Source organism: Lathyrus oleraceus, chromosome 5 (genome assembly GCF_024323335.1).
Source record: "Lathyrus oleraceus cultivar Zhongwan6 chromosome 5, CAAS_Psat_ZW6_1.0, whole genome shotgun sequence".
Taxonomy (NCBI): Eukaryota; Viridiplantae; Streptophyta; class Magnoliopsida; order Fabales; family Fabaceae; genus Lathyrus; species Lathyrus oleraceus.
Window position 1 is genome coordinate 589,409,707 of NC_066583.1, and position 22,785 is coordinate 589,432,491.

At 39.5% G+C, this 22,785-nt stretch overlaps 1 pseudogene; it reads left to right on the forward strand.

Moving 5' to 3' along the window:
- The first annotated feature begins 22,428 nt into the window (after positions 1-22,428).
- LOC127089327 (uncharacterized) lies at positions 22,429-22,528 on the forward strand (annotated as a pseudogene).
- The last annotated feature ends 257 nt before the right edge of the window (positions 22,529-22,785 follow it).

Consider the following 22,785-nt stretch of genomic DNA (forward strand, 5'->3'; position numbering starts at 1 on the left):
TCTCACCTAACCAGACGGAGAACCGTCGAGCTATGCGATGTTAAACGAAGCGCTTCGCGGGAGGCAACCCACGCTTTTTATTTCTAATCAGTTGTGTGTGTCTGTAGGTTTATACAGGAGTTCTATAAGGAGGGAACATCACAGGGGAACCAGCAGTTGAACAAACCAAAAATATCAAAAAATAGCCAAGAGGACAGCCTGACACGGCCACTTGTGTCAGCTGACACGGGCCGTGTCAGAAAAGGGAAAAGAAAATGCGGAACTGGAAAAACAGTGGCCTGACACGGCCACCCGTGTCAGCTGACACGGGCCGTGTCAGAAGCACTATAAGAAATAGGATTTTTGGACTTGGTAAATAGTGGCCTAACACGGGCGGCTGTGTCAGCTGACACGGCCTGTGTCAGGAGCACTGTAGGAAATTGCTGGAACGTGGAAAAATAGTGGCTTGACACGGGCCGTGTCAGGAGAACTGTAAGAAATAGGATTTTTGGACTTGGTAAACAGTGGCCTGGCACGACCCGTGTCAGGAGCACTATAGGAAATTGCTGGAACGTGGTAAATCAGTAGCCTGACACCCGTGTCAGCTGACACGGTCGTGTCAGGCTGACGGAATTTTTGAATTTTTTTTGAAATTTTTGATTTTTCGTGGGACCCACCCACTTAACCCACTATTAACCACACCTTTTCCCCAATTACCTCATCATTATCTGTTTTCCCTCCCACACATCATTACTCTCTCTCTCATCATTCTTCATCTCTTTCTCTCACACTCTTTCAAATTCCATTAAACCTCATTAACCTCACCTTCCAAAACCTTCCATAACCCCAATTTCCACTCACCTATCGCCAAAACACCCTTCACGAATATTACTCCACTCGTCGTCCCGGTCCTGTAAGACCCCAATTTTGGCCCTAAGATCCCTCATGGCCCATATCATATCATATCATAGCCTCAAGGATCAGTGCATGCCCTAGTTTCCCTCCTAGTGGGTGTGTTATCTTGTGAGTGTGGTTCTTGATCACCAAACATGTATTGCATTGTATATCATTGCTTTTCATATGTCTACTAACCAAAAGTACAAAAATATTGTCATCTAACCTTGATTCTTGCAGCTGAAGCAATCATCAGTCAAACAGTCAAATCAGGCCCTGAGCAATAGATGGTGGCCATTCTTGAAGAATTTGGACACCATGATCATTCATAAAGAGTTCATATAACTTGTGATATCATTTGGAATCAAGATCTCATGTGAAAGAGGCTTGGAATTCATCAGAACATGGCCCAGTCATCCAAAACCCTAAAAAGGTCAACTGTGGTCAACTGTGGTCAACTGTGCATTTAATCAGGATTTGGGAGGAGTGAGATGGTTGGAAAGGTCTCATTCATGTCCATATAAGCTTCATTTGGTATTTCAAAGATCAAGGTTGAAGGAATTGAAGTCAGACAAAGAGTTTCCCAAAATGGAAATGACCTGTAATTCTCACCTGCCAAAAATGGAAAGTTTTGCTCCTCAAATTTACTTCATGATACAAGCTTCAAATGAAATTTTGTCCAACATGAAAGTTGTAGATCTTGGTCTCACCTTTTTAAAAAGTCCAAGAACTTGAATTTCCCATGTATGGTTGGCAAGTTATGGTCCATTCAATTTCAAAAATGACCCATAATCAGAGGGGCATAACTTCCACATGGAGTGTCCAAATTGAATGATCCTTTTATGCACAAACTCCATTTGACATGTACTTTCATGGTGCATAATTGGATTTCATCAAAAATGGTCAATGCAAAAAGTCAAATTTCAAGTGTACAGTTAAAGATCCAGGGGCAAAATTGTCCAACTTGAGAAATAATGGGAATTTTTGAGTGGGGGTTTTTGCAACACCTCACAAATGACATTTGAAAATGGTTGGAATCATCATAACATGCCAAGGCCTCATGGTTTGAGATTTCACTTTTGAAATGAACTTGAAAAATGAACAAAGTGCCATGACATAGTGAAATTGAGAAATATACATTCAATGGACATGAGACCAATTCCATTAGCTCCTAAATGAGATTTGTGACTTGTTCAAAGTGATAAATCACTGTTGCATTGCTTCTAACCATCCAAGGGCAAAAAGGCCAAAATACACACATAAGCTCATTTTGCTAATCACCATTTTTGTGCCAATCTTGATTAAAGTTGGGATTAAGCAACCATATATAAGCCTAATTGTAACAGAAACTCACAACACTAATCACAATTCTCAGATCCAAAAGCAAAATCTCACCAATTCTCTCATTTTTCTCCATTTTTCACCAAGAACTTTTTGCATCAATTCATCAATTTTCACTAATCTTTGTGCTAGTTCATTGTGGATTCATCATTTGTAGGTGGTCTAGGAGTTCTGTTTGAAGGAATTGATTGAAGAATCAAGAAAATTCGCAGCTGTTGCAAAGTTTGCTCTTCCATGGCAGTTGGCGAAATCCTTTGAATCGAGCATTCTTGAGCTGAACTCTCTTCACCATTCACCTTCCACAACGATATGCTGCATCTGTTTCTACAATTCAGGACCTAACACGCACGGATTCCGGTACTGCACATCAAGAAGGTTAGAATTCGATTTCTACCAAACTCAAAATCATGATGTGGTTATTGTAGAGTACGTAGCAATTTGTGGAATTGAAAATCGTTAGGATTTGAGAGAGCAATCGTGAATTTAAACTTTGATGCAAAATCTTCTTTCGCTCGATCTGTGCTGTACAATAGGAATTAGGAGATTTCATTGGTATATTATTGTTCTACGTTGCGTGACGGTCACAACGGTATATGGCTCGTTCATTTTCGTTGAGAATAGCTCGAAACCGAATCTGGAATGGAAGAAGATCAAGAACGATGATGAACATTGAGAAAATCTGGAAAATTCGCACGCTAGATCTTGCATTCCCGTGTTTCCGTTTGAAAGTTTGTTTCCCGCGCGCTTGGACGAATCAGGAGAGGCCACCGCATTAATGCCATGCGACGTCGTTTTGGCCATGTTTCCATTATTTACAAAAATGCCATTCGCTGTAATTAAAATCCATTTAATCCATTTAACACTTAAATAATTATTTCAATAAATCTTACAAACTTCAAAAATTCATAGATTAATCATCCCTAATCCAAATTGAGTGAGGTTTTTTTTGACAATCTCCAAATTTCATCTAGTTTTTTTTGGCATAGTAGTGTAAGTTGTGCCTGGTAGGATTTTTAAATGATAAATTGATTTTTGACATGTATGACATAATTGCATGTTTTACCATTTTTATCACCAAATAATCATGCATTGTCCAAAATTAATGAAATTTCATGTGATGATTCTTGACACATTCCTGGAATTTTTGGTACATCATTTGTGATTTTTTGACCTCTGGTTTATTAGATATGATTTATTTAATTTGAGTGTGACAATTTATGTCACACTATGATATGCTGAGTTCACCAATTATTTTTCCATGCTTCCCCTAGGCCTATGGCCCTGATTTTTTGCATGAGATACAATATGTATGTTAACTTTCAACATGAATTTTTTTGGATTTAATTGGTTCATTTTCTAATTGATTTGGATTTTTGATTGCTGTTTAGCATCTTTGGGTTGTTTCTTGTGTAACAAACTTTACATGTGTTGTTGAATGCTCATACCATATCATGTGAATGTGAAATTTAATGGAGTGATTCATAACATGTTTAGGTGTAGTTTGGCTTTGGTCCCATCCATTTCTCAATTGTTTTCACCCTGTTATGAATTTTTGAAGTGAATGCTTGTGTTGATACCTTGAATTGACATGAATAATTGTGCCTGGATTTCTTGATTTTCATTGACATAGCTCCACTAGTCCAAATTGCATGAAAATTGACATGCTATACCTTGAATATGTCCTGTTTAGGTGTGAATTATTTGAGGATTTTTGGAATTGATTTAATATGCTGTTGATGGAATTCATTCTGTTGGGACTTTTGATGTTGCATTTGACCTAATTTGACTTGTTTTGGTCATGAAATGATTATAGTAAATGATATAAACATGGGATCAATTGCTCTTGCTTTTGAATTGCTTTAGCCTGATTTTAGTTGAGAATCATTTGCTGTTTAAAATTTTTTCTCACTTTTGGACCCTAGGCTTGGCCTAGTGGTCTTGTTTCTCACATTTGCTTGATTTTTCAGGATGAAATGCATAATGCATAAAGGAGATTGAACCAAGTCAATAAAATTGAGTTTGTTTGATGTGGAGAACTAACATAACTTTGTTTTGTAGGTTGTGAAGCTTGAGCTTGAGCTTGTAGCTTGCATTTATGTGCTTGTGTTGTTTGTATAGTCTGACTGGTTAACATTTGCTGTTTATTGTTGTCTGTCTGAGTACTGATGATACTTGATTGATTGCAGGTACCCTTAGTTACTCAGTTCTCTTAAGAACTTGCATTGCTTTGCTTAAATAGCAATTTGCATTGAGGTAGACTCTCTATTCTTCATGTAGTCTGGAGACCCGGCCTGTTATTTGGCCGGGCAAACTGTCTGAAGTCCTCCTTAAGAGGCAATGTTTGTGATTGTTTATGTTTGTCCCAAGCAGGAAAAGTCCTCATTTGAGGCAATTGGTGGATATAAGAGATATGTAGCCTATCTCCCACTATTCTGTGAGTCTTCTCCTTGCTCCCATTACATGGTTGTAGCATTGAGATCCCAACCCAAGATCTATCGAGTCAATAAAATGTGGAGAGAGTTCCATCTTTCTGAACTCCCACACCTTCTGATATTCAATACTCTCTCTGACCAGAGATAAGGGTGATGAGGCACACCCCTCATATCCTTTCATCTGCTTCACCTTAGCCCCTCAATGGCAAGGTTAAGAGCAACTTGAACCCTATTACAGTTGGCTTTAATGCCTCACCCTTTTGCTTGAGCCTCATTGAATGGTTATAGTGTGTGCTACTTGAATTTATGTGATTGATTACTTGACTCATTTATACATGATTACTTGACTGCCATTGTGCATTTACTATCATTGATTGCCGTTGTGCATTTATCATCTTTGTTTGCCATTAGTGCATGATCATTTCTTTTGTCCTTGTGACATTGATGTTTTCCCATTGAGGACAATTGTAAGTCCATATTGATTGGCTTTTGTTCCTATGACATGGAAGAGATAGAGTGTAAGACCTCATTGGTCACTCATATCTTCTTTGCTCTTTGTTTGAGCATTGTTGTTGTATGTGAGGATTCATTGTAAGTCCCTGTGATGTGGCATTTGTATTCCTAGGATCATACTGTGGAGGTTAACATAAGTCCAGATGGATTGGCAGTTGACTTCCCTGTTTTGTTTTTTTGTTTTATTCTGATGGAGATTAGTGTAAGTCCATAGAGTGGCCTCTGATATCCTTACTTGTTTTAGGAGACAGGTATAAGACCATTGAGTGGCATCCAGTATCCGCTTTTATTTACTTTCATCTGTCACCATGTTCATATTATTGCTCATTTGTAGCCTATTCCTAAGGACCCACTTGAATCATCTTCTATATGATTTCAAGAGGTGGACCCTCCTAAGAAGTTTTACATACACACCATTCCATTCACCCCATTGTGTCCTACCTTTTCACACATGTTTTAAAACTTTGAAATAAGTGTTGTGCAAACATTCTCACCTCTTTTCAAATTAGAAACTTGGACCTTAAGTCCTCGATTTTTCAAATTCCTTTTCGTAAATACTTCTTTGAATTGACTTTAATCCTACTTTGACCATCCTTTTGTAAATAATCCCAAATCAATTAACTTCACCCATTCAATGATTTTGTGGCTTTGTCCATGCTTGTTAAGTTTTCATACATTAGCCATAGGTTTGATTTATCCTAGTTGGTTGATGTTAACCTCACCTATTTGTCCTTAGTTGATTGAATTGTAAGTCTTCCTCGCTTATTATAGGGTTAACCCCTCACTAGCGAGTGGAAGCTTTTCTCACATGGTGGACGTGTTGTTTCATAAGGTTGAGTTTTCTCTCGTGGATAACGTAAAACCTTAGTGCTATTGTTTTAAAATGAACTCACAAATATTTTGGAAATCTTTTAGCCGAACTACGGCGTTTTGATCCTTACCTTTGATGGAAGGTACGTAGGCAACGGGTTCATCCGTTCGAACACAAAAATAATTAACATGTATATTCTTTTCTCATCATCCCAATCATGTTTGCACATCACTTATGTCATAATAAATAATAATTTTGTACAACAAAGTGTGAAAAGGGCTCCCTAGGAGTACCTAGGACGTAGTGGGTGCCTAACACCTTCCCATTGCGTAATTTACCCCTTACCCCGATCTCTGATCTTTTCATTAGTTTTCTACGAGTAAAACTTCTTAGGCTTTTGTTCGCTTTTTAGCCAGTCCTTTGGATAAATAAAAGTGCGGTGGCGACTCTATGTTATTGTATACTTTGCTTATGATTTAATCAATAGATCATATAGTAACGAATACACCGCTACAGAAAAGTGGCGACTCTGCTGGGGAGATACATAATCCTTGGTGGTATTGCCCACTTTTCACCATTGTTGTGTGATATATTATTATGTGTTATTTGACATATTTTTGTACAATTTGGGATAACTGTATTGATTGTAATGTTTGAATTGCTTGATATACAAATGCTGTTTGCTTTGGTGATCTCTGTGAGATGAGTTCTATACCCGAACTCGAGTGCACTCTAGGATAGGAGAATGGCATAGTCTTGTCGACTGGTGTGGAGTATTCCTTAGCCAGTTGACTTGCGAGTCCATTCACTTGGTGGAAGTCATGTTGGATTGATAATGTCACACAAGTCATTTGTGGTTAGGCATTATTCGTTCAATCATGTGCCTTAGAAGCCAAGGACCTTAGTTTACCAAACCCATCTTGGCCTATTTTTAGGATGTAGTGCAGAGGTCGTTCAGATGTCAGATCTGATGCGATTGTTACGCGATACTACACTCATAAGAGTCTCTCTTGAGAATATTTTTGGAATACGAGTATTCGTTCCTCCGATAATATTCGAAAGATGGGACGATGATTATGGGAACCTCTGGTAGAACATGTCTGGCAGGTTTAAACCCTAGTACACTCCCTTTGGGTGGTTCTTAACCAAGACTCCATGCTCGTGACTCTCAGCAAACCCGTGATTCATGGTTGAGTCGTTCAGACACCGTTAATATCAATGGATCCCGGATCAGGTGTAAAACCTAAAATCCACCAAAGCGGCTGGTTGATATTAAGGGTGTTCGAGCCGGTTCATGTACCGTTAATATCAATGGAACTTGGGTGTCGATAAGGTGAAAACCTAAATCCACCAAAATGGATGATTGATATTAGGGATACAATGAGCTTTCCCATGACCTTTGTTTGGTGCGCTTTGCTTGATCCTTGAGTGTGATTGTTGCATTCATACATTCATGCATTCATCTGCATTTCATGTCATCAGAAAAAGAGAAAATTTTCAAGGAACTCAAAGGAGTTTATTTGCAAAAAAATTCAAACGTGGAAAAACCGGAAAAAATTTTCACCTGATATATCTGATGAGATATTCTCATATACGATCAAAATGCTTAATATTTCAAAGTTTGCAAATAAAACCTTCGAGTTCCTTTGAAATAAAAAAAACAAGCATATGCATAAACACTTCATGCATCATTTGCATGAGCGGGTGTTTTGTTCCGGTCTCCCGTCCTGTGGTCTGACCCTGCGATCTTCATTTATTTTGGAGACGCACTTCGCCGGTACTATACCAGAGCCAACTCTGCCAGATTTATGGACCGTGTTGAACAAGAGAATTGTGAACTCAGAGAGATATTTGCCAGACTAAGTGTTGTTGATGGATTTATTCCTGGTTAACCGATCCCGGGCTGGCATTGGCTACTGTTCTGGGGTATATAATGAACAAGGTTTGTTCACGAGTGGAGGATTCATCCATGATGATCGGCCTGAAGAGGAAGCTGCTGCTATCATTGAAGAAGATGCAGAGGATATGAGCAATTTTGTTATTCCTGGTGGTGTCTGCCACAATTGGGTCGCTGTGGATGTTCCTACAGTTATCCATAGATCAGAGTAAATGTGCTCACTTTGTTTAAAACCCTTCTCCCGTGCCAAAAGGAGAAGTGATGACATTGTTTGGCTCATATATACAATGATATTTTCATTCAATTAATGCATTGTTAAACATTTGTTTCTCCATTTGTTTTCACTTTTTGCTTTTTCATGAAATCAGTGATCACAAAAAACCCATAAAAACAAGAATAAAAGCAACATTTTTCATCTGCATAATGGTTTGCTTGTTTAAATTCTAAAGTTTTTCATTAACCAAAATCATTATGCAGGTTGATCTTAAAACCCATTGAACATAATGATCCAATGCCAGCTCCCAACTTTGAATTCCCTGTATTTGAGGCAGAGGAAGATGATGTTGAAGGAATTCCTGATGAGATTACCCGTCTCCTTGAGCACGAGAAGAAGATCATTCAGCCGAATCTCGAAGATCTGGAAACAGTCAACTTGGGGTCTGAGGATTGTGTTCGCATGGTGAAGATTGGGGCACTTCTTGAAGAGTCTGTCAAGAAAGATTTGATCAGCTTGCTACGAGAATATTCAGATGTCTTCGCTTGGTCGTATGAAGACATGCCGGGTTTAGATACAGATATTGTGCAACATTTCCTGCCTTTGAAGCCTGAGTGTGTGCCTGTGAAGCAGAAGCTCAGAAGAACTCATCCAGATATGGCAGTGAAGATCAAAGAGGAAGTTCAGAAGCAAATTGATGCGGGGTTTCTGGTGACTTCTACATATCCTCAATGGGTGGCCAATATTGTGCCTGTTCCTAAGAAGGACGGAAAAGTCCGTATGTGCGTTGATTACAGAGATTTGAATAAAGCTAGTCCGAAAGATGATTTTCCTCTACCACACATCGATATGTTGGTAGACAATACAGCCAAATTCAAAGTCTTTTCCTTTATGGACGGATTTTCCGGATATAATCAAATCAAGATGGCACCAGAGGATATGGAGAAGACGACATTCATCACACCTTGGGGAACATTCTGTTATCGAGTGATGCCCTTCGGTTTGAAGAACGCCGGAGCCACGTATCAACGAGCCATGACTACCTTGTTTCATGACATGATGCACAAGGAGATAGAGGTCTATGTTGATGATATGATTGCTAAGTCCAGAACGGAAGTTGAGCATGTTGAGCATTTGGTGAAGCTTTTTCAGCGTTTGAGGAAGTTTAGACTTCGCCTGAATCCGAACAAATGTACTTTCGGAGTTCGTTCCGGAAAGTTGTTGGGTTTTGTTGTCAGCGAAAGAGGTATTGAGGTTGATCCTGCAAAGGTCAAAGCAATACAAGAGATGCCTGCACCCAGAACTGAGAAGCAAGTCCGAGGTTTTCTTGGCCGCTTGAACTATATTTCCAGATTTATATCCCACATGACTGCCACATGTGCGCCGATATTCAAGCTCCTCCGGAAAGATCAGTCTCATGATTGGACCGAGGATTGCCAGAAAGCTTTCGACAGTATCAAAGAGTATCTGTCCGAACCTCCGATCTTGTCTCCGCCTGTGGAAGGAAGACCTCTGATTATGTATCTGACAGTTCTTGAAGACTCAATGGGTTGTGTACTCGGTCAACAAGATGAATCAGGGAAGAAGGAATTTGCTATCTACTACCTCAGTAAGAAGTTTACCGATTGTGAGTCTCGGTACTCTATGCTTGAGAAGACGTGTTGTGCTTTGGCTTGGGCTGCTAAGCGGTTGCGCCAGTACATGATAAATCATACAACTTGGTTGATATCCGGAATGGATCCAATTAAGTATATCTTCGAGAAGCCTGCTTTAACTGGGAGGATTGCCCGTTGGCAGATGTTGTTGTCTGAGTATGATATTGAGTATCGAGCTCAGAAAGCTATCAAAGGTAGTATTTTGGCTGATCATCTAGCGCACCAGCCGATTGAAGATCATCAGTCAGTTCAGTATGACTTCCCTGATGAAGAGATTCTGTATTTGAAAATGAAAGATTGTGATGAGCCTACACTTGATGAAGGTCCAGAACCTGGTTCCAGATGGACGATGGTGTTTGATGGCGCTGTTAATCAGTATGGAAATGGAATTGGGGCAGTGATTGTTAATCCCCAAGGTGCTCATATTCCGTTCACAGCAAGGCTAACTTTCAAATGTACGAATAATATGGCTGAGTACGAAGCCTGTATTATGGGACTCGAAGAATGTATTGATTTGAGAATCAAACATCTTGATGTGTATGGTGATTCGGCCCTGGTTGTTAATCAGATCAAGGGTGAATGGGAGACGAATCAGCCAAGTCTCATTCCATACAGAGATTATGCAAGGAGAATTTCGACTTTCTTCACAGAAGTTGAATTTCACCATATTCCTCGAGAGGATAATCGGATGGCAGATGCTCTTGCTACGCTTGCTTCCATGATTGTGGTCAGATGGTGGAATGATGTTCCCAACATTACTGTGATGCGCTTGGATAGACCAACCCACATATTTGCAATCGAAGAAGTGAATGATGACAAGCCTTGGTATTTTGATATCAAGAACTTCCTCCAGAACCAGGTCTACCCGCCTGGGGCATCTGTAAAAGATAGGAAAACTTTGAGAAGGTTGTCAGGCAGTTTCTACCTCAGTGGTGAAGTGCTGTATAAAAGAAATTTCGACATGGTTTTGCTCAGATGCGTGGATAGACACGAAGCAAACCTGTTAATGACTGAGGTCCATGAAGGTTCATTCGGTACTCATTCCAATGGACATGCTATGGCTAAGAAGATGTTGAGAGCAGGCTACTATTGGCTGACAATGGAGTCTGACTGTTGCAAATATGTGAAGAAATGCCACAAGTGTCAAATTTATGCGGATAAGATTCATATTCCTCCGACACTTCTGAATGTGATTTCATCACCATGGCCTTTCTCTATGTGGGGAATCGACATGATCGGCATGATTGAGCCGAAAGCGTCCAACGGACACCGGTTTATTCTCGTAGCAATCGACTACTTCACCAAATGGGTTGAAGCCGCTTCATATGCGAATGTGACCAGACAGGTGGTTGTAAAGTTCATCAAAAACCAGCTGATTTGCCGTTATGGTGTGCCAGAGAGGATCATTACCGATAATGGATCTAATCTGAATAATAAGATGATGGATGAGTTGTGCGCTGAGTTCAAGATTGCACACCATAATTCCTCTCCCTACAGACCCAAGATGAATGGGGCTGTTTGATCGCTCGACTGGGTGAGTCGAGAATGGGATACAAACTGCAAGTGCACAGTTCTATCGCGTAGTTTTAAAAGATATCGATCCCACAGGGACTTATGAATCGATATACCGTTATCTAAAGTTACTACGTAAATCTAAGGTGAAGATGTTTGATTGTTTGGGGAAAAACTAAGAGCTAAACTAATGTCTAGATTAGATATTAATAAAACGGATATCGGTATGTAATTCGTCAAAACTAGGGAATCAAGTCTTTGTCGGTTTCTTGGTTTTAAAATGAATCGTTTCGGTTAACTTTATTGGTTAAAGGTTCTATCTCAAACTCTCGCTCTGTTGAATAAACCATGATTTTATATTAATGTTGCTGTCACTTATAATTAAGTCAAAAACCATATTTTGAAAACAATAAAGTTGCAGAAACTCTTTTTAAGAAAATACTGACCGTTTTAAACACCCTTATCTCAAACTCTCGCTCTGTTGACTTAGGTTATATAATTAAATCCAAATGCTTAACTCTCGTCCTCACATTCAATCTTTAAAAATACTTTTTGGAAAAGGTCAGAATTTAATTAACTCTAAAACTTGCTCTCGCCCTGATCTAGAATTAATGCCTAACTTACACTGTCCAGTTAAAATCTCAAACTCTCGCTCTGTTGATTTTAACTTCTCTATGTCTTTTACTTTTGTAAAAAAATCTTGTTATTAAACCTGTAAGTTGAGACCATAAAAAGATTGATTTTGATTTTAAGTTTAGATAAACCGACTCAGTCTCGATCCCTTATTCTGCTTACTTTACATACCGATACCTAGGCAAATTAGCCAGACATGCTAAATAAACAAGAATTTATATCATGCATAAACAGACTCATTCCAGGCAGGCAATATGAATAAACAATAGAATAAAACATACAAAATTAAATAGCAATTAAAGAACCTGAATGCGTAATACAATGGTCTTGAACACTCCACCACAAGCCGGTAGGATTTGTTCTTGGATTCTTCAATTAAACCGTAAAATAAATCAAGGAAATAAAACTCGAATATAACGTAAGGTTAAATCCGGTATAAAGCTGCACAGTAGTTTCCGGTGTAGAAACTATTATGCGAAAAATATCTAAAAGCTAAAAACGGGAAAGATAAATTGCAAGGGAAAAGAGAAAGTAAAGCTTGCAAAAGAAATAAATAAAATGAACAATGCTGGAAAGGAAGAAAAATTAAGCAAAGGCGTGAAAGGAAAATTTGGCAGAGCTTTCGCAAAACTGAGCGTGCAAAAACCTTGTCGACGGCAAAGAGAGGAGATGGCTATTTATAATAGCCTTGGTAACTGCCTTGCGTTTCCTACGAGTCTTCAGCATGGCTAAATACACGGCTTGAGAATAGGACACGAAATCCTCAACGTTACTTCCATTCTTCTGAGAGCGTAACTTGCGCCAAAAAGCTAGTGGACTGGTGTGACGCTCGTCACACCATGTGTGACGTCCGTCACAAGGCTACTTCGCGTGACGCTCGTCACAACCCTTGTGACGCCCGTCACAGGGGCAACTTGCGCTTCCTTTTGGGCTGGGCTTGGTCTTGGTTATTTGTTTTCTTTTTATTGCTTTTTACACCTCCTTTTCTTCCCTTTTTCACTTTTGCTTCAAAATGGGTACCTGATGTAAATAGAAAAGAAATACTGCATAATATCTGATAAAATGGGATAAATTAAAGTAAATGATAATATAATCTAATTAAATTAAGTCTTAAAATGTGATATAGTTTCATGTTATCAAACTCCCCCATACTTAAATCTTTGCTTGTCCTCAAGCAAAATTCAGTATAGAACTTGTTAAAAGTTTTAGCCAGATGAAATTTCAAAGCACACCTCAATTCGTACTAGGTTGCGAATGGATTTTTGTTTAGGAGGATTTTGAGTTTAATCTTGACATCAACAACTACCGTTACAACTTAGATAACCCTACTTTTATGCCAATCAGTTATAAGTACCCTATGATAGCTATCCTGGTTCCTTTAGTCTTATTTTACCCGTTTTCATTCTAGCGAAATCACATTAAGCCCTTTATCTTTTCGCGCACATAGTGGAGTAACCGGTTAGTGATTATGATCCGCTTTTAGCTAGAAGTTCTGGTACATAAGTCGGATAACTTCATTATTCAGTCCATTGCAAATTGCGGGGGATCGGACCGTAGTCCGCCCTACCGAGTTCAGTACCAGATTCCTACTGAACCAACTCATAATGGATCTTTCGTATTGTGCTTTTGCATGATCTGCAACCTTTAGATTAAATGATCTGGTAAGGATCACCTAATTTAATTAGTGCATTTCTTGATATCTTTATATATTTTAGGTTACTTTGGGGATCATTCACTTATATTCATCGGCTCTCCACGTAGTTTGCTATTAAGACGGTGCTGACTTCTGTATAAACTACTTGGGGTTGCCATAGAACTAAAAGTTCGAGGAATTGGTATAATAGGTACTTATCCTGATCTAACATATTGAGGTTCTCAGAGCGTTGTTACGGTAATGGTTTTGTTTTGATCTCACTCAAGTTTTATAAAGTAAGCAACCTTTATACTTATTGGGTGTGTTAAAATTTTTGTTATGGCTCAGGAAATTGAGGGGAATAGATAATAGAAAATTTTCACACTTAGGAACTTAACTTAAAATAAATATATATTATAATAATAATTTTTGTTTTTTTTTGTTTTTTTTTTTTGTTTTTTTTTTTTTTTTTTCATAATAAGAAGGGGAAATAACAATGAAAGGGAAAATAACATACTTGAAAAAAACTGAGAATGGAAAGAATATTGTTTCCCCCCCATACTTAAACTAAACATTGTCCTCAATGTTTTAAGGAAGTGAAATACAAGATGGAAAGGAAAAAAAAAAGAAAATAACAACTAAGGCTGCCTTCCGCCTCTGGTTCTTGGACCTGGTGATCTTTGACGTATGTCTAAGTTGTCGAACCTGTTGAACAATTCAGTAAACCGCTGGTCGGTTATGGCATTCCGAGCGTCCTGTTGCTGTTGCATTTGACGCATCATCTGCATCATCTCTGTATTCTGTGCCTGCATACCATCGATAGCATCCATAATGTCATCGTTGGTCGCAGGCCTTCGTCGTCGACGACGTTGGGAGGATGGGCCGGCTGCATTACTGGAAGGGTTTAGCGGGACTGATTGTTGTGTTGGCGGATGATCACCTTGTTCCATTTCTTCAAACTCATCTGTTTGCTGGTTTGTTTGTGAAGGCTCGGTGGTTTCAGGAGCGCTAAGATCGTAGAGGTGGCGGTCGGGGTTTGTGACATCAGTTAGGGTGGTATTGGGTAGCACAACACTCGGGACTGCTTGGTTGTTCACCATAAGATAATAGCCTCCGCCTACTCTGTTTTTAATCAGGCGGCTGGAGCGGCAATAGCTGATATCCATAGACAGGGGAGGTAGGGATTCTAAAGTTTGGAGTTTATCCCCTAGGTTCAGGCCAAGTGCTATGGAGGTTATTAATCCACCAATTATAAAGGGTTGCCGGCCTCTAGCACATAAGGTGCGGATATGATGAAAGAGAAAAGAGGCGGCGTTTACCTTAGTATCCGGTTCGAAAACGCACTGGAGGAAAAATAACTCCTTCGAGTTAACCTTACTGTTGTTTGGTCTTCCAAAAAGTGTGTTTTGCAGGATACGGAGAAAATAACGGATGGTGGGGTTATGGATGTGGGAGAGAAGGAGTTCTTCCCAGTTGTAGGTATTTATACCGGAAATTTTCTTAAAAAGATCGAAAACTAGAACTGTGTTCCAGTTTGAGGTTGGAGGGATTCTGGCATGCAGCAGACCTTCTGTGGGAAATTGTAGCATGGCACTCAATTGGCGTTGGGTTAGAGAGTACTCGGTGTTAAACATACGGAAGGTTGCCGTACCGGTTAGAAATTCACCTTCACCGGCGGGAGTGGTGTAGTCGTAAGAACTTAGGAATTCTAAGGTTAGGGAAGGGTAGGTGGGTTGGTTATGGGTGCAAAGGAAGGTTAAATCGGCTTTACGGAGCATCCACTCGATACCTTGGAGTAAGCCCAATTGTTGTAAACAAGTTAAATCGGGGTACCTGGTGGGAGCGACGCCTCGCTGTTGGAAACGCTCGAATTGCTCTTGCTGATAGTTGTCATCTCCGGATCGGAAGATGATATTTCCGAAATTTTGATTTCCCGCCATTGTGATGAATTTTTGAAGGGATGATTTGGAAAGGAAAAGAAGTGTGTTTGATATGAGAGAATTGTTTTGTGGTGAATGAAGGAGGTTTTGGTAGGTATTTATAGGAGAAGGGTTGGAAGGTAGAAAGAAAAAGTGGTTGAAAAGTAATTAAGTGTGGTAAATGAAAAATGAATGGGGAATGTAAAAAAATCAAAGTGTAACGTTCGTCTCCAACGGCTCCTTAACGTTCACTTGTCTGAAGGGCGTTACGCTCGTCACAGGGGTGTGACGTTCGTAACAGGCGTTTTGCGTGCCGTTCGTCATGGAGTGTGTGACGCTCGTCACACCTCCTTTTTGGCAAGGCTTCAGTGGCGCTTCACAGAATTACTTTGGCGTATTTTAATGTTTTATTTTGCTTATGATCAGTTTAGTCTGCAGTTTTAATGCAATGTGCACGCTTACTTGCTTTGTATAATGATAATAATAGGTAACAACAGTAGAGCATAATAGCCATTGCATAATAAAATTAATTAAACAGCTTCAATAAAATTGATCATAAAGTATTACAGGGAAGGAAAATAATGAAATGAAACAGAAATAAACACGAATTCAAACAACATTAATGAAAAAAAATCTAGCCTAAAACTAAATAACTTAGAAAGAAATATAACTAAATTCCATCTATCTTCGGATCTCTGGCCGGAGGAGCAAAAGAGTTAACATGATGCCGTAACATACGTAACTGACTTGCCGTTCTGCTCATGCATTCTAGGATTTCAAGTCTCAAGTTATGGAAATCTTCCCTGAGGGCGTCTTGCTCTGACATCAAGGCTTCAATGACTGTTTTAATATCTGTTCCTGGCATATGATGTCGGAGATCAGGCATGACTGATTCTTCGGTCAGGACAGGCTGAGGAGGAGGATCAATATCATAGTAGCCGGAAGGTGTCTGAGGGTCAGACTCAGCAAGAGAGATATGGTCAACATAGTGCTCATAGTCGTCACAAATCTCATAATCCTGGATGGATTCAGTGGATCCAGCCGGAGTTGGGGTTTCATTCAGGTTATAGAGCCAGTTCCTTTGATTATGAACACTAGTTCTAGGATCGGGCATGGTGAATAGGCAGAGAACCTGGTTATCAATAATAAGCTCGAACTCATCAGACCCTATGTTTGCTATAAACATAGTGTTGAAGAGGAAGGGTATACTCATAGTAGTAATGCCACAAAAAGGGTTAAGGTCAAGCATAGGCTGACGTAGTCCAATAGCATTACCTATCATAGTGATCAAACCGCCTATTCTAATGGGTGCTCGCTCATCTTGGATAAGGTGGTCCAAATTAGCTAACATAAAAGTAGCACCGTTTACTGGACGGTTCTGGGAAGCACAAAATATGATGAAGAGTTCATCACGTGAAACTGAAGTACTATTTGGCTTCTTCCCAAATAAAGTGTGGGTCAGGATCTTATGGAAATAGCGAAAAGCCGGGTTATGTATGTTTCCAGAGAGAAACTCATGTTCTTCGGGCTCATCATTTCCAGTCAGCTTACCCCAAAAGTGTTCAAGCTCTCTATATTCAAAAAGTTCTTCCTGGCTTACAGTGAATGTATCAAAGGAGGTAGGAAAACCCAAAAGGTTGGTGAAGTCTCTAATATTAAATTGGTACTCCATATTGAACATTCTGAACTGGATAAAACCTCTGCTAATTCCTTTTCCATGGCTAGGTAGATAGATTAATGAACTAAGGAATTCTAGTGTGAGTCTCCGATAGGTGGTGAAATGTCTCAGGATAGGGGAGGTCTCCCATCCTATCTGATTCAGCAAAAACAGGACACTCTGTCTCAGTCCAAGGGCAGTCATAGCCCAATCATCAGCATATAAACTAGGTAGCATCTCTCTAGCGGCTAGTTCTTCAAACTTTCGTTTCTGAGCCATTCCTCTGAACTTGATACCCATACGATCAAAATGTCCCATCTGGTTAGTGTTAACTAGAGAAAAGAAACATGAGTTTAAGTCAGGATTTGGCCAAATGCCGAAAGAAGAAAAGAATTATTATTATTATATATAGATATATTTTTTTTCTTTTTGAATAAATCAATAATGAATACTAAATAGAAATTAAAAGAATAATTAAGAGAAAAATAGAGAAATGATAATAATAATAGAATAATAAAATAACAGATTAATTTGTGGGTTGTCTCCCACTAAGCGCTTTGTTTAAATGTCGCAAGCTCGACAAAGAAACTGTTAAATATAGTCTATGAGTCCTGGGGGCGTTTCGTCTAAGTGTAGAATTTGCGAATCCTCGTTGGTTTCCGCATAGTGATAATGTTTCAGACGTTGCCCGTTTACGGTGAACGGTTCTGTAGATTGTCCTTTTATTTCTACCGCTCCACTGGGAAAGATTTTAGTGATATGAAAAGGTCCTGACCATCTGGATCGTAGTTTTCCCGGGAATAACTTTAGTCTAGAGTTAAATAAAAGTACTGCGTCGCCTTGCTTGAAGACTTTCCTTGATATACGCTTGTCATGCCATTGTTTTGTTCTTTCTTTATAGATTTTGGCATTTTCATAGGCGTCTCTTCTGAGTCCCTCTAATTCGTTTATGTCAAGGATTCTCTTTTCACCGGCGGCTTTATAATTCAAATTTAAATTTCTAATAGCCCAATAGGCTTTATGTTCTAATTCTACCGGGAGGTGACAGGATTTTCCATAAATGAGCTTAAATGGGGTCGTCCCTATGGGAGTTTTATAAGCAGTTCGGTATGCCCATAAAGCTTCTGGTAATTTCAATGACCAATCTTTCCTTGAAGTGGCGACCGTTTTTTCTAGTATTTGCTTGATTTCTCTGTTAGATACTTCCACTTGTCCACTGGTTTGAGGGTGGTAAGGTGTTGCTATCCTATGTCTCACTCCATATTTACGTAGTAGTTTTTCGAGTACCTTGGATATAAAGTGTGATCCACCATCACTGACTACTATTCTTGGGATGCCAAATCTCGGAAATATTATATTTTTAAAGAGTCTAGTTACTACTCGGGTGTCATTTGTTGGAGAAGCTATAGCTTCGATCCATTTTGATACGTAGTCAACTGCCACGAGTATGTATTTGTTACCGAAAGAGGATGGAAAGGGTCCCATGAAGTCTATCCCCCACACGTCAAAAATCTCTACTTCCAAAATACCTTTTTGTGGCATCTCGTCACGTCTAGATATGTTTCCCGTGCGTTGACATCTGTCACACTCCTTAATAGCCGCATGTACGTCCTTCCATATAGTTGGCCAATAAAAGCCAGCTTGTAGGATTTTAGAGCAGGTCTTGGATGTACTTGTGTGTCCACCATAAGGCGCAGAGTGACAGTGTTGGATTATATTTTCTACCTCTTCTTCGGGTATACATCGACGGAAAATACCATCGGGGCCTCTTTTGAAAAGTAAGGGATCATCCCAGTAATAGTGTTTTATGTCGTGGAAGAATCGTTTCTTCTGCTGGTAAGATAAAGTAGGTGGAACTATTCCGGCAGCTAAATAATTGACTAGATCAGCGTACCATGGTATGACAGATATAGCTAAGGTGGTTTCTACTTGCATGTCGGAGTTGTTCTCTTCCAAAGTAGCTATGAGTTTATCATACGTGAAATCATCATTAATGGATGTTCTTTCTGGTTCAAGGTTCTCAAGTCTAGAGAGGTGGTCTGCTACTACGTTTTCAGTTCCTTTCTTGTCCTTGATTTCTAAGTCGAATTCTTGTAGTAACAAGATCCATCTTAGGAGTCTAGGTTTAGCATCCTTTTTTGTTAAAAGGTACCTGATAGCAGCGTGATCAGTGTAAACTATTATTTTGGCTCCTACCAAGTAAGAACGAAATTTATCTAGCGCAAATACCACTGCTAGGAGTTCTTTCTCGGTTGTGGCATAATTCATCTGTGCTTCATCCAGGGTTCTGCTAGCGTAATATATAACGTGAAGCTTTTTATCCTTTCTTTGTCCTAAAACAGCACCTACAGCATAATCACTGGCATCGCACATTATTTCGAATGGTTCATTCCAGTCTGGTGTCTGCATAATGGGTGCGGAGATCAATGCTTGTTTAAGAGTTTGAAATGCTTTTAAACAGTTATCGTCGAATATGAATTCAGCATCTTTCATCAACAGTCCGGTTAAGGGTTTGGTTATCTTAGAGAAGTCTTTGATGAATCGTCGGTAAAAACCGGTGTGTCCTAGAAAGCTTCGTACTTCTCTCACGGTTCTTGGGGGTTGAAGATTTTCGATTACCTCTATTTTGGCTTTATCTACTTCAATTCCTCTGTTCGAGATGATGTGTCCTAAAACAATTCCTTCTTGTACCATAAAGTGGCACTTTTCCCAATTAAGTACTAAGTTTACTTTTACACATCGCTCCAGAACTCTTTCCAGGTTTTCAAGGCATTCTTCGAAACTTTGTCCGTATACAGAAAAGTCATCCATAAATACTTCCATGATGTTTTCGAGAAAGTCGGCGAATAATGCCATCATGCATCTTTGAAAAGTTGCAGGGGCATTACACAGACCAAACGGCATTCGTCTATACGCGAAGATACCAAAAGGGCATGTGAATGTTGTCTTTTCTTGGTCATCAGGGTGAATTGGTATTTGAAAGAAGCCTGAATAACCGTCTAAATAACAGAAATGTGAATGTTTAGCTAATCGTTCTAACATTTGGTCAATGAATGGTAAAGGGAAATGATCTTTTCGGGTTGCTTTGTTTAGTTTCCTATAATCAATGCACATTCTCCATCCCGATTCGATTCGTTTAGTTATAGTTTCTCCTTTTTCGTTTTCAATAACGGTTATGCCTCCTTTCTTGGGTACAACGTGTACAGGACTAACCCATTTGCTGTCAGATATAGGATATATAATACCTGCTTCTAATAACTTGGTTATTTCTTTCTTTACTACCTCACTTAGGATCGGATTTAGTCTTCTCTGGTGTTCCCTAGAGGTTTTACAGTCTTCTTCTAACATGATGCGGTGCATACAAATAGAAGGGCTTATTCCTTTAAGATCGGTGATGTGGTATCCTAGTGCAGTTGGATATTTTCTTAAGATATGTAGGAGTTTTTCTGTTTCGAGTCTTCCTAGATTTGCATTAACTATCACAGGTCGTTCAAGTTCTAAGTCTAGGAATTCATATCTCAGATTTTTGGGAAGTGTTTTCAAATCAGGGGTTGGTTTGTTAAGACACTGCGTAGGATCTGGTGTTATTGCTAGGCATTGTTTAGATTTGTCCTCTAAAAGATAGTCTGATGGTTTGACTTCTCCTGACTCTGCTTCTTTTATGCATTCCTCGATGATATCCATGAAGTAACATGTATCTTCTATTGCAGGTGCTTTCAAGAATTGGGAAAGAATGAATTCAATTTTTTCTTCACCTACTTCGAAGGTGAGTCGTCCTCGTTTTACGTCTATGATTGCACCGGCAGTTGCTAAGAATGGTCTTCCTAGTATAATAGGTGTCGTATCATCTTCTCTAATGTCCATAATTGTGAAGTCAGTGGGAATGTAAAACTGACCTATGCGTACGGGAACGTTTTCAAGGATTCCTACAGGATATTTGATGGAACGATCTGCTAATTGCACAGACATTTTGGTCGGTCTTAATTCTCCCATCTCCAGTTTCTTACATATGGATAAGGGCATAACGCTAATTCCGGCTCCTAAATCGCATAAGGCTTTGTCGATGACAAATTTTCCTATGTGACAGGGTATAGAGAAGCTACCCGGATCCTTGAGTTTAGGGGGCATGTTTTGGATTATAGCGCTACATTCGGCAGGGAGTGTAACGGTTTCGCTATCCTCAAGTTTCCTCTTATTAGAAAGAATTTCTTTTAAGAATTTAGCATATGAGGGCATCTGCGTAATAGCTTCGGTAAACGGAATTGTAACGTTTAATTGTTTAAGGAGATCAACAAATTTTCTAAATTGGCCTACATCTTTGGTTTTAACAAGCCTTTGAGGGTAAGGTATAGGTGGTTTGTAAGGTGGTGGAGGTACATAAGGTTCCTTCTTTTTTAGGGTTTCCTTATTACTCTCTTCTTTTTCCTTAGGTTCACTTTCCTCAGTGGATTTTTCAGGGTTTTGGTTTTCTATCCTTGGGTCAGACGGTCCTTCCACTTCCGTTCCACTTCTCAATATAATTGCATGGGCTTGGCTTCTCGGATTGGGTTGGGGCTGTCCAGGGAATGTACCAGTTGGTGCAGCAGTAGGTGCTTGTTGTTGAGCTACTTGAGATATTTGCGTTTCCAGCATTTTGTTATGGGTAGCCAGGGCATCTACTTTGCTTGCTAGTTGTTTAAGTTGTTCGCCAGTGTGTATGTTCTGGTTTAAGAAATCTTTATCTGTTTGTTGTTGGGAAGCTATAAAGTTTTCCATCATGATTTCCAAGTTGGATTTTCTAGGGGTATTATTGTTAGGATTCGGTTTCTGATATCCTGGAGGTATAGATGGGGCTTGATTTGGAGACTGTCCCGGTGCGTATAAAGCATTATTACTCTTATATGAGAAGTTTGGATGGTTCTTCCAATTTGGGTTATAGGTATTCGAATAGGGGCTTCCTTGAGCATAGTTTACTTGCTCTGTTTGGATTCCAGTCAAGAGTTGACATTCCGCAGGAGTGTGGCCTTGGATTCCACAGACCTCGCAATTCTGAGTTATAGCAACCACGGCTGCTGGAGGCGATACGTTTAAACTTTCAATCTTCTGGACCAAAGCATCCACTTTTGCATTGACGTGATCAAGGTTACTTATCTCGTACATGCCAGTTTTCGGTTGAGGTTTTTCCACTGTTGTTCGTTCGGTTCCCCACTGATAGTGGTTTTGGGCCATGCTCTCGATAAGCTGGTAAGCATCAGCATAAGGTTTGTTCATTAGTGCACCACCTGCAGCGGCGTCTATTGTTAACCTTGTATTGTATAAGAGACCATTATAAAATGTGTGAATTACTAACCAGTCTTCCAAACCATGGTGTGGGCAAAGTCTCATCATGTCTTTGTATCTTTCCCATGCTTCGAAAAGAGACTCGTTGTCTTTCTGTTTAAATCCGTTTATCTGGGCTCTTAACATAGCTGTTTTGCTTGGCGGAAAATATCGGGCAAGAAAAACTTTCTTCAACTCGTTCCATGTGGTGACTGAGTTGGAAGGAAGAGATTGAAGCCATCTTCTAGCGCTATCTCTTAATGAGAAAGGAAAAAGACGAAGTCGAATTGCCTCTGAAGTGACACCATTAGCTTTAACAGTATCAGCGTATTGGACAAATACGGATAAATGAAGGTTTGGATCTTCGGTAAGATTTCCAGAGAATTGGTTCTGTTGC